Source organism: Girardinichthys multiradiatus, chromosome Y, assembly GCF_021462225.1.
Source record: "Girardinichthys multiradiatus isolate DD_20200921_A chromosome Y, DD_fGirMul_XY1, whole genome shotgun sequence".
Taxonomy (NCBI): domain Eukaryota; kingdom Metazoa; phylum Chordata; class Actinopteri; order Cyprinodontiformes; family Goodeidae; genus Girardinichthys; species Girardinichthys multiradiatus.
Genome location: NC_061818.1, coordinates 27,805,921 through 27,818,178, shown reverse-complemented (window position 1 = coordinate 27,818,178; position 12,258 = coordinate 27,805,921). Strand labels below are relative to the sequence as shown.

At 39.0% G+C, this 12,258-nt stretch overlaps 1 pseudogene; it reads left to right on the top strand.

Annotated features, from left to right (window-relative positions):
• The first annotated feature begins 2,126 nt into the window (after positions 1–2,126).
• On the top strand, positions 2,127–8,896 carry LOC124864256 (annotated as a pseudogene).
• Positions 8,897–12,258: the final 3,362 nt, after the last annotated feature.

Below are 12,258 nucleotides of genomic sequence, written 5' to 3'. Positions count from 1 at the left end.
AACACCTGCAAGCTTTAACCTTGAATAATAAACACTCATTGTGTGACCACACCAGAAGCTACTGTTTAAGGATTTTTCTAACTCTCAAAACCATAACTAAAAACTCCTAATAATAATCAATCTATAAGCAGCAAATCCCAAATATATCTTAGCTTTAGCTACTAATGATAAGGCATTTATATTTCCACACAGGACAACTACAGACACAAGTCCATTATCTGAGGCCATAAGAATATTATTAGTGACTTTCAGCAGAGCTGTTTCAGTGCTATGATGAGCTCTGAAACCTGATTGAAACTCTTCAAACAAGTCATTGCTGTGTAAATGCTCACACATTTGATTAGCAACTATTTTCTCAAGAATTTGAGATAAGAACGGAAGATTGGATATAGGTCTGTAATTTTTCCTGCTATTTATTCTTTAAAAAATATCATAGGTGGCAGACGTTCGATCAAGGCCTGACTGTCATCTGACTTTAGGAATAAAGTAATTTTTACTTTAGGAAGAAAAACGGTTATAAATGAACTCTCAGGAGTATGTCAAAGATTTTCTTTTTAATAGAATCAATTTTATTTAAGAAGAATCCCATAAAGTCATGACTGCTAAGAGCTAAGGGAATGGATGGCTCAACAGAGCTATGACTCTGTGTAAATTTAGCAATTGTACTAAAGAGAAACCTAGGATTATTCTTGTTCTCTTCTATTAATGATGAGAAATAAGCTGTTCTGGCTTGGCAAAGTGTCTTTTTATACAACAGTAGGCTATTTTTCCAGATTAAGTAGGAATCCTCTAGGTGTGTAGAGCGCCATTTTCTCTCCAATTTTCTAACATTGTGCTTTAAAGTATGCAGCTCTGAATTAAACCAAGGAGCCAGCCTCCTATGAATGATTACCTTCTTTTTCAAGGGGGCTGCATTGTCTAATGCATCACGCAATGATGAAGAAACACTATGAACAAAAGAATCAATTTGTGAAGGGGCAGAAAAAGAATTTTTGCCCTCCATTGTGCTTTTCAGTGATAATGAGGAAATTAAAAGTGGAACAGATTCTTTAAAGGTTGTTACAGCATTGCCTGATAATGATCTACTTTTATGAAATTTTCGTTCAGGTGTGGAGTACTCGGTTAAATTAAACTCAAAGGTTATTAAGAAATGGTCAGACAGGACAGGGTTATGAGAAAATATTGTTATGTCTTTACACTCAATGCCATATGTCAGCACAAGGTCCAGAGAATGAAGACAAAGGTGGGTAGGTTTGTTAATGTTTTGAGCAAAGCCAATTGAGTCTAAGATAGCATTAAACACTATATTTAGGCTATCACTTTCAGCGTCAACATGAATGTTAAAATCCCCCACTATAATAACTTTATCTGTATTTAACACTAAATCAGTTAAAAGGTCTGAAAACTGATCTAAAAATTGCGAGTAAGGGCCTGGTGAACGGTACAAAACAACAAACAAAAGTGGTTTTAGTACTTTGCAATTTGGATGAGGAAAACTAAGGATTAAATATTCAAAAGAGTTGTAGCTATTGATTGGTCTGGGACTAATCAATAAATCGGACTGAAAGATGGTTGCTACTCCTCCTCGCCCAGTATTTTGAGGAATGGGAAAATTTAAATAATTAGTAGGAGTTGACTCATTTATAGTAACATAATCCTCTTGCTGCAGCCAGGTTTCTGTGAGGCAAAATCAATCAATCTAATTGTCACAAATCAGGTCACTAACTAGCAATGTCTTTGAAGAGAGAGATCTTATGTTCAGCAAGCCACATTTAATGGTTTTATTTTTCTTTTCGGTCTGAGTTGTGTTTATTTTTATGAGATTTTCCTGATTTCCTCCTTTTAGATTATTTTTTAACCTATTCAATATGGGCCGTGGGCGAGACACTGTCTTAATAGGGTAATGGGTGGGTAGCAGTACAAAAGCTGCAGAGAGGGGTATTAAACTAAGACCCTGCTACCTGGTCTGAACCCTGGGTTGTCAGAGTTTTGGAGAACAAATAAATTCGGCAAGATTCCTAGAAAGAAGAGCTGCTCCATCCAAAGTGGGATGGATGCCGTTTTTCCGGATCAGACCAGGTTTTCTCCAAAATGTTCGCCAGTTATCAATGTAACCCACATTGTTTTCTGTCACCTTCCAGCTGTATGCTGAGAGGAGCTACCATATCTTCTATCAGCTTATGATAGGCCACAAGCCTGAGCTCATTGGTAAATGACCAAATACTTCAAATCGGAAGTTTAACAAAACTTAACCTTATAAAATAAAAAACCTACAGTGTTTTGTTTCCATTGTTTCAGGTGTTCTGCTTATCACCAACCCCTATGACTTCCCAATGATCAGCCAGGGTGAAATCACTGTCAAGAGTATCGATGATGTGGAGGAGTTCATCGCTACAGATGTAAAATAATATTTTGGTGTCTTAAAAATTATTTACTTAAAACACATGTGCTGATGAAAAATGTAATATCTACAAGCTCACTGGTGCTGTGATGCATCATGGCAACATGAAGTTCAAGCAGAAGCAGCGTGAGGAGCAGGCTGAACCTGACGGCACTGAGGGTAAGTTATAAAATATCATTCTCATCTTGTAGATTGAAAAATTGGTTTAAAATTGCTTGATGTTCATCATGTTATGTTTCTTTCCAAAAGTGGCTGATAAAATCTCCTACCTCCTGGGTCTGAACTCAGCTGATATGCTGAAGGCCCTGTGCTACCCAAGAGTCAAAGTTGGAAATGAGATGGTCACCAAAGGTCAGACCATCCCGCAGGTAAATTAAACCCATCTGTGATGCTATGGTTTATTTCTTTCCAATCACAACTACATTTATCCTAACTGCTGTTATATGGCAGTTTATTACATAAAACAGAAACCTTCTTCCTATAGGTCAAAAATGCAGTCAGCGCTCTGTGCAAATCTATCTATGAGAAAATGTTCTTGTGGATGGTCATCCGTATCAATGAGATGCTGGACACAAAGCAGGCAAGAGCCTTCTTCACTGGAGCCTGGGACATTGCTGGATTCGAGATCTTCGATGTGAGTAAATAAAAACATTCCTTGCAATTAAGTTAAACAAATCTCTATTATTACAGTTCAACAGCTTGGATCAGCTCTGCATCAACTTCACCAATGAGAAACTGCAACAGCTCTTCAACCACCACATGTTTGTCCTGGAGCAAGAGGAGTACAAGAAGGAAGGCATTGAGTGGGAGTTGATTGTCTTTGGTATGGACTTTGCTGCCTGCACTGAGCTCATTGAGAAGGTGAGTAGCTGTATTGGTCAGGTTAAAGTGATCATCTCCAACAATTTCTATGGATTTGACGTGTCATTTGAAATTTGTGTTCTAATTTAAATTGATAACTGCTCACAGCCATTGGGCATCTTTTCCATCCTTGAAGAAGAATGCATGTTCCCAAAACCCTCTGACTTTCAAGAACACGCTGATTGATCAGCATCTTAGCAAGAACAAGGCCTTTGAGAAGCTAAAGCCTGGAAAGGGCAAAGCTGAGGCTCACTTCTCCCTGGTTCACTATGCTGGTACAGTGGACTACAACATCACTGACTGGCTGGACAAGAACAAGGACCCACTGAATGATTCAGTGGTTCAGCTCTACCAGAAGTCTGGAAACAAACTGTTCTGCTTCGTGTATGCAGCTCATGCCGGAGATGAGGGTAAGAACCAGTAAAATAAGCAGACAATCCAAAATGAGAAACACCCTGAAAAGACGCAGAGTGATAGAAGTTCTAAAACTATTGAATTGTGATCTTGAAAAGCTTTTTTTTATTTAAAGTAAACTAAATTGTGCCATGATATTCATAAGTGATGTGTTGCTAATTTTACTCTATTAGCACAAATTTGTTCTTGTCCAAGCCTTTCTAGAATTAATGTTTGATAAAATTGTACTGCTATAGTAAAGAGAGTGCGGCACAAGTTATAATTTAATACCATTGTTATAAGGTCATAATTTAGCTGAGGCTGCTGGTGGAAAAAGTGTGGCATGAAGAAGGGTGGTACCTTCCAGACTGTGTCTGCTCTGTTCGGGGTATGTAAACTTCCATAGAGAACATCTGTTTGCAATTAAACTGGAGACTAATTGTAGCTGATGACCAAATTGGGGAGCACTCATCCTCACTTTGTGCATTGTCTGATTCCCAATGAAACAAAGACCCCAGGTAAGATGCCAACTTTTACAGATTTGAATGATTTAAAGCTTAGGGACACTGAGGAATTATTTTTGACTAAATATATTTCCAACAACCAGGTCTTATGGAGAACTTCTTAGTCATCCACCAGCTGAGGTGTAATGGTGTGCTGGAGGGCATCAGAATCTGCAGAAAGGGCTTACCCAGCAGAATCCTCTATGGTGACTTCAAGCAGAGTTGGCGGCTGTTTTTAATATAAACTGAATATTTGGTCATTTTAGTAAAGATCATAAAAAACTGATATAGTTGTATTAACTTTGTAGATACAAAGTATTGAACGCCAGCGTCATTTTTTGGGGTCATTGTCGAGTGTTGTCGGCTGGAGCTCTGGGTAACGTCACTTCCTGTTTTCGCTGTTGCACTTGGTGAATTGTTTGGTGTGTAAAGGCTCTCTCTTTGATCTGATTTCTCTCTGCTGTGATATCTCTGACTTGTTATAATACCTAAGCACGTTAAAACACATACTTTCTGTTGCTGTATTTAACGTTTGGGGACTCTCCGTGTCTTACACGGTTTTTCTAGTTGTGGTAAGGGGTCGCTAGCTTAGCGTTAGCTTTAGCTCCACCATGGCTACCCGTTCTGAGTCTCCTCCTCTCTCCTGCTCTCTGTGTCAGATGTTCAGTTACTCCCCTGCATCCTTTAGTGATAATGGTACGTGTAATAAATGTAGCATTTTTGTAGCTTTGGAGGCGAGGGTGTTGGGATTGGAAGCCCGGCTCCGCGCTGTTGAAAATCCAGCAGATAGCCGAGGCCCCTTAGCCAGCACGGAGCCACCGAGGGTAGCTCCCCGTACCAGTCCTCCAACAGAGCCCGCGCAGCCGGGGCCTCAGGCCAGCTGGGTGACGGTACATAGAAAGCATAGTCCTAGATCCCAGCCCACAGGTCACCACCAACCCGTCTGCGTTTCTAACAGATTATCCCCGCTCAGCAACACACCCGCTGAGAAGCCAACTCAATTGGCAGCTCCATAGTCAAAAACGTGGCACTAGAGACACCAGCGACGAGGAGGAGTAGCAACCATCTTTCAGTCCGATTTATTGATTAGTCCCAGACCAATCAATAGCTACAACTCTTTTGAATATTTAATCCTTAGTTTTCCTCATCCAAATTACAAAGTACTAAAACCACTTCTGTTTGTTGTTTTGTACCGTCCACCAGGCCCTTACTCGCAATTTTTAGATCAGTTTTCAGACCTTTTATCAGATTTAGTGTTAAATACAGATAAAGTTATTAAAATGGGGGATTTTATCATTCATGTTGACGCTGAAAGTGATAGCCTAAATATAGCGTTTAATGCTATCTTAGACTGAATTGGCTTTGCTCAAAACATTAACAAACCTACCCACCTTTGTCTTCATTCTCTGGACCTTGTGCTGACATATGGCATTGAGTGTAAAGACATAACAATATTTTCTCATAACCCTTTACTGTCTGACCATTTCTTAATAACCTTTGGTTTAATTTAACCGAGTACTCCACACCTGAAAGAAAATTTCATTATAGTAGATCATTATCAGACGATGCTGTAACAACCTTTAAAGAATCTGTTCCACTTTTAATTTCCTCATTATCACTGAAAAGCACAGTGGAGGGCAATAATTCTGTTTCTGCCCCTTCACAAATTGATTCTTTTGTTCATAGTGTTTCTTCATCATTGCGTGATGCATTAGACAATGCAGCCCCCTTGAAAAAGAAGGTAATCATTCATAGGAGACTAGGTCCTTGGTTTAATTCAGAGCTGCATACTTTAAAGCACAATGTTAGAAAATTGGAGAGAAAGTGGCGCTCTACACACCTAGAGGATTCCTACTTAATCTGGAAAAATAGCCTACTGTTGTACAAAAAGACACTTCGCCAAGCCAGAACAGCTTATTTCTCATCATTAATAGAAGAGAACAAGAAAAATCCTAGGTAGCACAGGCTTTTAAGTTAGCTGTAATTAAACCTTTACTTAAGAATCCTTCGCTTGATCGAGATGACTTGAAAAATTACAGACCTAAAATTCTTGAGAAAGTAGTTGTTAATCAAATGTGTGAGCATTTACACAGCAATGACCTGTTTGAAGAGTTTCAGTCGGGCTTCAGAGCTCATCATAGCACAGAAACAGCTCTTCTGAAAGTCACTAATGATATTCTGATGGCCTCAGATAATGGACTTGTGTCTGTACTGGTTCTGTTAGATCTCAGTGCTGCATTTGATACAGTCGACCATAATATTCTCTTAAAAAGGCTGGAATATGCTGTAGGGATTAGGGGAACAGCGCTAGGCTGGTTTAAATCTTATCTGTCTGACAGATTCCAGTTTGTTCATGTAAATGATAAATATACTTTAAACTCCAGGGTTAATTGTGGAGTACCACAGGGTTCAGTACTTGGGCCAATTCTCTTTACTATATATATGCTTCCAATAGGTCAAATTATCAGGCAGCATAGGATAAATTTTCACTGTTACGCTGATGATACTCAGCTTTACTTATCCATAAATCCTGATGAGCCCAACCAGTTAGATAGACTACAAGCATGTCTTGAAGATATAAAAACTTGGATGACTTTAAATATTTTGCTTCTAAATTCAGACAAGACAGAAGTTGTCGTCTTTGGACCGAAGTCTTTAAAAAAGAAACTGCTTAGTCAATCACTTAACCTGGATGGCATTAAATTGACCTCCGGTAATAAAGTAAAAAACCTTGGTGTTACTTTTGACCAGGACATGTCATTTAAATCCCATATTAAACAGGTTTCTAGGATTTCCTTCTTTCACCTATGGAACATTGCCAAAATTAGCAATATCCTGTCCAGGAGTGACGCTGAAAGATTAATCCATGCATTTGTTACTTCAAGGCTGGACTATTGTAATTATTTACTATCAGGATGTCCACAAAATGCAGTTAAAAGCCTTCAGCTGATTCAAAATGCTGCAGCAAGAGTTCTGATGAAAATTAAAAAGAGAGATCATATTTCTCCTATTTTAGCTTCCCTTCATTGGCTCCCTTTTAAATCCAGAATAGAATTTAAAATTCTCCTCCTCACATATAAAGCCCTTAATGATCTAGCTCCATCATACATCAGAGATCTGATTGTTCCATACATTCCTAACAGGGCACTTCGTTCTCAGACTGCAGGTATACTGGTGGTTCCTAGAGTCTCTAGAAGTAGAATAGGAGGCCGATCCTTTAGCTATCAGGCTCGTCTCCTGTGGAACCAGTTCCCAGTTTTAGTCCGTGAGGCAGACACCCTGTCTACTTTTAAGGCTAGGCTTAAAACTTTCCTTTTTGATAAAGCTTATAGTTAGAGTGGCTTAGGTTATCAGGGAGGGAGCCTTCCTCCCTCCATGTTGGTTGGAGTGAGGGGGAGTCAGGTTCAGCCTAAACCGGCTCAGTTATGGCTGAGGTGCAAACACACCCTCCATTTCGGCTACCTGTATGACCCCCTCTCTTTTCCAATGGTTATAATCAGTCTGACAGAGAGAGGTATCCCAATCCTTCTGGTTTTTAGTATAACAATGACCATCAGTTGGACTCTTTGTGGGGTGCCTTGAGACGACGTTGTAAATAAGCGCCGTTTAACTAAATAATTTGAACTGAAACTATCTGTGTAGTTATGCTGCTATAGGCTTAGGCTGTTGGGGGACATAATGACCACTTTCACCCTCTGCGCTACATTCTCACACTACTCTCCAATTTTGCATTATTTGCTGTTATTTCAGCTTTTAACCTTGATCTCTCTATTCTCTTCCTAGAAGCTACATCTGGCCTGGCTGTGTGTCTACCTGTGACACCTTTCTGGAGAGGGGAGTCGTCCGAGCTTCTGCGGGCAACAACTTAATGCTCACCCTCTACCGATGATCCACATAGCCCTGTCTTTTAGTGTTTAACCTTTTCTCTCTCCTAGAGATGGCGATTGACTGAGCTTAACTGGAACTAACTGTATGTGCTCTCTTTCAGACTCTAACCTTGAAAACTTGCTCAGAGTTGATCTGTTCTTTCTTTCTAGGTGAAACAACTAAAGGAGCTACATCCATTAACATTTACCTTTCCTTCCCATAGAACGTACTCCTGGATCAGTGCTTCTGTGTTCTCTTTGTGTCTCTGCTCTGTTCTCTCAAACCCCCAGTCGGTCGTGGCAGATGGCCGCTCAAACTGAGCCTGGTTCTACTGGAGGTTTCTTCCTGTTAAAAGGGAATTTTTCCTCTCCGCTGTCGCTACATACATGCTCAGTATGAGAGATTGCTGCAAAGTCAACGCCAGTGACTGTCCACTGTCTCTACATGCTCATCCGGGAGGAGTGAATGCTGCAAGTCACTGACTGGATGCAATCTGCTTGGATTCCTTAGACAGAAAAACATTTTATCCAATTTGAATAAATAACCAACTTTGACTGCACTGTTCAATGGTTAGCATTAATTGGAATGTATGTACCTGACTGTTGTGAAGTGCCTTGAGACAACATGTGTTGTGAATTGGCGCTATATAAATAAAACTGAATTGAATTGAATCCCTGAGGGACAGTTTATTGACAACAAGAAGGCCTCAGAGAAACTGCTGGGCTCCATTGATGTGGACCATACTCAGTACAAGTTTGGACACAAAAAGGTATGTCTCCCATGAGATAAATAAGACATAAATACTGCATAACATAGCAGAGGATATGTCATGAGGAAGGATTTTGTTAAGATTATAGAGAGGACGACTGCGTTGCTGAGCTGGGAGAGCAGATCGACATCCCGCAGCATGTTAAACAGAAGCTGGAGAAGGAGAAGAATAAGTACAAGATGGAGATTGATGACCTGTCCAGCAACATGGAGGCTTTTGCCAAGGCCATTTATTTTTCATTTCAGAGGAGATCTCAGATCTGACTGAACAGATAGGTGAGACTGGAAAGAGTATCCATGAGCTGGAGAAAGCTAAAAAGACAGTGGAGACTGAGAAGTCTGAAATTCAGGCTGCACCGGAAGAAGCAGAGGTAATACCATTCTCACCAGCTAATAAAACATTTAAATGACATAATACATGTATTTATGTTCAGATCACTTTATTGTCACATGATCTAATCTTTATTGTATTTAAACCTTTTAAGGGCACTCTGGAACATGAAGAGTCTAAGATTCTCCGCGTCCAGCTGGAGCTCAACCAGGTCAAGAGCGAGATTGACAGGAAGCTGGCAGAAAAAGATGAAGAAATGGAGCAGATTAAGAGAAACAGCCAAAGGGTGACTGACTCCATGCAGAGCACTCTTGATGCCGAGGTCAGGAGCAGGAATGATGCTCTGAGAGTCAAGAAGAAGATGGAGGGAGACCTGAACGAGATGGAGATTCAGCTGAGCCATGCCAACAAGGTGAGTTTAGTGTTATTGTGCCTTTCATTAACCTCAGAATTAACCTACATAAAAAATACAGAACTGCTAAAAACAGTCACAGCAAGAAAGTTTTCCATTGTTGATGCAAGTAGCAGCCATCTTGATTGTGGAAGTTGGGTATGGTCCTGTTGCTCTAACTGTCTGACTCGTAACTCCAATTTTGGGGTGCGTTCCATTTGAAAATCCCACTTCCAAGTACAATTGGAACACACCATTAGAGCCCAATTTAAACAGAAGAATTTAAGACAACCAAATGATACAAAATACAAATACAAAATAATATTCATCTTGTCTATTCATTTGTCTTGTTGTTTAGTATAAGTCTTCACAAATATTTTCTTGATCCCTGTAGACTGAGGAGGACAAGAAGAATTTGGCAAGACTTCGGGACCTTGTGGACAAGCTACAGCTTAAAGTTAAGACCTACAAGAGACAGGCTGAGGAGGCGGTAAGTGAAATAGTTGATTGTCCTTCACCAAACACTGCCCCATTTAAGTAAGGACAGTATAAAACTTTCAGTTTACTTTACACTAAACTAATTGTTTTCTCAAAACTCTCAGGAGGAGCAGGCCAACACCCACATGTCCAGTCTCAGGAAGGTCCAGCATGAGATGGAGGAAGTTCAGGAGCGTGCTGACATTGCTGAGTCTCAGGTCAACAAGCTCAGAGCCAAGAGCCATGATGCTGGAAAGGTAACATTTTCAATATATTTCATGATGGAAGCAACCCTTATTCCTTCCTTTTATATCAAGCTCATACAGTGCTTTAAACCATTCATTGCTGATTGTTCTTCCCCTGTTTTTCAGAGTGATTCTGCTGAATAAGAGACCAGACCTTAATGGAGCTTTTCAGCAGAGTTCATAAAATATGAATCAAAAGTTGAATTATTTTTCCACTGTAAAACCTAAATAAAAAATAAGCACTATCATATCATGTATTAGTGTATTTTCTTTATAAAAAACACAGCATAGTTGTACAGCAAGCATCAGATTCATACTGAACATTTTACTAATCAGTTATATTATATTTAAAAAGTATGTTTGTTTCCTCATTTGCTTTCAAAATGTGTTAGACAACACATGTGCTATGTAACAGTATAGTATAGTATAATAATTAGAAATCCAAATTCTTAATTACAAAAAAAAAAAAAAAGTTTAATTACCAACCCAAACTGTGGTAAATCTACTATATCTTGAAGACATAAAAACTTGGATGACTTAAAATTTTCTGCTTCTAAATTTAGAAAAGAAAGTTATCAACTTTGGCTCGGAGTCGTTGAAAGAGAAACTGCTTAGTTTGATTTTATGTGGACAACATTAAATTGACCTCCAGTAAAGTGTCCCTACTAGATGAAGCCACTAAAAGTGATACTACCATTAATGTTTTTCTTTTCTTTCCCATAGAAGGTATGAATTCTTCTGTGTTCTTTTGTGTGTATGCTCTGTCCTCTCAAACTCCATGTCAGTTGTGGCAGATGGCCACTTACACTGAGCCTGGTTCTGCTGCAAGTTTAATGCAAGCAACTGCCCACTGTTGCTACATTCTCATCCAGGAGGAGTGAACGCTGCAAGTCATTGACTCGATGCAATCCGCTGGGCTTCCTTTCCATAGAAAACTTTATAACCAATTTGAATAGTAAAATAAATTTGACAGCACTGTTTGATTGTTATGGTTAAGTGGAATGTATGTACATGACTTAAAATCTGTATGATTTGATGAAATTGACTTTGTAAAATGCCTTGAGATGACATGTGTTATGAATTGGTGCTTTATGAATGAAGTGAACTGAATGAAAACAAATTGAATTACTGCAGGGCTCCCTTGAAGACCAACAAAATGATTCCGAGACGGTTTCTCTTTGAAGGTGTTTTTGTGGTACAATGTGGTGAAGAAAATGAAGAGAGGGGATTTTTACATGTGAGCACAAAAAAGCTACACAGTCCCGAACATCTTGCATATGTGTTCAGCTGAGAAAATGGAATTGATATAACTCAATTTAGTTTAATTTAACTCTGCCACAAATGGGCATAGCTGTGTGTGAAATTAATATTAGACATATGAAGCGTCTGCACCCTGCAACCGTACACTGGTGACATTCTGTTGCTTCTGACTTCTTGAGACTCAGCACTGGCTGTGATATTAAAATTAAATTGGAGACAAGTGCATATCATAAAGTGTTTGAACTAAAATCAGAGTCTAAATAAATCCTGGTGTTTAATGGGCAAAACACATTGCAAACCATGCACTGCACTCATGCTATGTCGTTTAAACTGTGAACATGAGACCTTGTAAATATTTATGAACCAATTTCAGACCTAACATTTACAATTTAGAAATTTTTACAAAAGTATGTATAGGAACTGTAGTGGTACTTTATTTCTTAAACATTCTTAAAATCCTTTGGGACTTGAATTTGTATTAGTAAACACTAACTAAACAGTTCTGCATCAAAATCAAAATCTTTAAAATTGTTGTTGGTGTACACATATATAAAATTCAATTCAGCAATATTTATTGTAAATCAAATGAAAGAAGGGTAAACTGACTTTATTTATTTATGTTGTTACATAATAGCTTGACACCATTGCATTTAATGATTGTGTCCTTATATACAGAATATGGACATGAATGGCAAGTGAAGACGTGATGAGCATTTTGCATTTTACCAAACTAAGCCACCCCCTACTGCTGAGTAGACATA